Genomic DNA, 3,332 nt, shown 5'->3' with positions numbered 1-3,332 from the left:
AAAATAAGATCAATTTAGACCAAAATCCACTAAAAACAGGTTCATCATTCTTCTTAGCATAAAAACAGATAAAAGAGATAAAATGACTCAAAGTTGGGATATGAATAGAAAATAACCTATCTAAAAGAGAATAAAAAGGTACTTTACGTACTAAATACTTAGTACGTATCAAGTGTCATATAAAATAATTAATACAAAACTTTATTTAAAAACTTGTTAAAAAATTAAAGATGTTCAATAAACCTACTGTAATATACATATAGATATGACATTTTATTGTGATCCTTAATGATGGACGATAGCTTGCCTTGTCACATCCTAACTTGACTTTGTCGACGCTTACTCCTTTGTCATTTTTCTTTCAAAATTTCAGAATTTTATGCTCTCGATTATGACAACTTAAATGGGGTAATTTATTGGGATTTAAAGCCACACTTTATTGAAAAAAATAGATATACTCGTTATTTGGGGTGTAAAGAAAAATACAATTTTTATACTAAAATATAGTTTTTTATGTTGATATGATACATCAAAAATGTGAAGATGACGTCAAGGAATTGCAAGCTGATAATCGTCATATTCCATCAACAAAATATTAATTTGATTCGAAAATTAACCTGCATCCAATAAAGCAATAATGTTAGAGCCTCTTTAAACATGCCCATATTAGTTTTTACAATTAGTTTTTACAATTTTAAAAATTGGCTCCTACTACTCCATTAATCATTTATAACCTTTTAGTATATAATATATATATATATATATATATATATTTGAAATCATGTTAGACCAATTTGTTTTTGTACGACATGTGAGACCATATTTTTTACACTTGAAACTTTACAGTAAAACACAGTGAATGTAACATTCATAGTGTTTTTGCTGTGAAGTTTCAAGTGTAAAAATATGGTCTCATGGGTCTTAGAAAACAAGTTGGTCTTATGTGAACCTAATCCTATATATATATATATGTATGTATATATATAATAAGATAGAGAGAGAGAGAGGAATGATCATGTAAAAAGTTTCAATATCATATATGATTACACTCTTTTTGTTGTGTTTAATCATATATAATTAAACGTCTATGTGTTGTCAATGCAACATGTGTTTAATCATATATGAATAAACTTGTGTATCATGTGTATAATCATATATGATGTTAAACTCCTCGTTTTCTCACAAAAGTGTTTGGTTTCTCGTTTGAGCATGTCCCTATCTATAAATGTGTGTGTGTGTGTGTGTATATATATATATATATGTGTGTGTGTATATATATATATATATATATAGAGAGAGAGAGAGAGAGAGATAGAGGTTTAATAATATACAACCCTTGACATTTGTGCAACCAATACAACTCAATCTCAACCGTCCATATCATTTGATTAATATGTGATTTCATAAAAGTTTTGATTATTTCCTAATATAAAGTATTGATCATAATTAATGAACCATAATTATCTTCCATAAATATTCAAATCATAATAAATGAACTCTTATCATTTTCATAAATATCTCAACTGATTGAGTTGCATTGGTTGTACAAATGCGATGAGTTGTATTTGAAACAAACTCTCTCTCTCTCTCTCTCTCTCTATATATATATATATATATATATCTTATATATATTATACTTGTGATCATGTAAGACCACTTAAATAATATTGAACTTTCACAACAAAAACATTGTAAAGGTTTATGAAGGTAAACTTTTACAGAGTTTTTGCTGTAAAGTTTATTGTTTTTCATATCTTCATAATGAATTGCTATGAAATTTCAATGATAGTTTATTTTCTCACAAGTTTCACGAAGATTCAACACTGTAAATATTTACATACACTAGGTTCTTAAATTGAAATTGATGACCAATAATATATCCCAAATGGGCAAATCTATGATAACACAACCACTTGCAATTAATTGATCCAAAATAGAACTATTATTCAGTGGCTTCAACATAATCAAGTATCATCATCATCAACCATAATCAAACTTAATTCAAGGAAAATCAGTAAAGACTAATTATGGTTCACGTTTGAATATCATTGACTTTTCATTAGGATCAACATCAACAAAAATAGACATGACATTTTGGTTTATATATTTATGTATTTCATCAATTGGTGTTATTTTTTTTTTTGTAATTGAGAGTGTAAATTAACCAACCATGATAGTGACATTGGTTGGATGTTTGATATTAAATTTTTTCAAACAGTAAATCCTCATTCTCGTTTATTTTTGAGATGGCGAAACAAATATCCGGTCCTTTCATAATTTTTTTCTACGACCTACATCTATACCATTTCCATTTGACTAACTATCTCGTCAATGCACATATTTGATGATATATACATCAACGCTACATACATACACACACACATACATACATACATACATACATACATACATACATACATACATACATACATACATACATACATACATACATACATACNCATACACACACACATACATACATACATACATACATACATACATACATACATACATACATACATACATACATACATACATACATACATACATACATACAAACACATAGGGACCAAATCCATTGGCCTTCTCCGGCACCCACCACTCCGGTGACCTCCTCCAATCATCTTGTCCGACCAAGACATCGTCTCCAGCGATCGACCACTAAACACCCACCTATGAGCATCTCCGACAGCTAGCCCCATCTTTGTTCCTGTGACCTCCCCACCCCAACTACTTGTCTTCCTTCCCCTATCCCCTCTACTAATCACCATCTCCATCGACATTCTCCTCCATTTCCCCCTCAAACACTCTCATCGATTACCCTTCATCCGGGAAAACCCTGTATTCTGGTGGTCATCTTCGTCCCAATCTTCTTCTCCAACGCAACCTCCAAACCTGCAACAGACATATACACACTGCACATATACAACACACATAGTGTACGATGTACACACACATACATATATATACAATGTAGATAGTGGTACCACAGTTGGTATCACAGTGGTCTCGATGTTTACTAAGTGTGTTTTGGGTATCACATTGTATGTATTTTAATTGTCACATTGTGTATTTTGGCGTATTTTGGGTACCACATGGTGTTCGTCGAGGCCGGAGGTAGTAGAGAGAGATAGATGAGAGATAAAAAAAATTAAAATACCTAAAATGCCCTTAAATTAAAATTTTAAGTCAAATTACCAAAAATATTAGTTTTCTAATTTATCAACTGATTTGTGGTTGAAATTCGATCTCACTATTATCACAAACGAATCAGTTTTACTTTGAATGAACATATATATGTATATATATATATATATATATATATATATATA

This window comes from Cynara cardunculus (genome assembly GCF_001531365.2).
Source record: "Cynara cardunculus var. scolymus isolate 2C chromosome LG 15, CcrdV1, whole genome shotgun sequence".
In the NCBI taxonomy this organism is placed as follows: Eukaryota; Viridiplantae; Streptophyta; class Magnoliopsida; order Asterales; family Asteraceae; genus Cynara; species Cynara cardunculus.
This window is presented reverse-complemented; position numbering follows the sequence as displayed.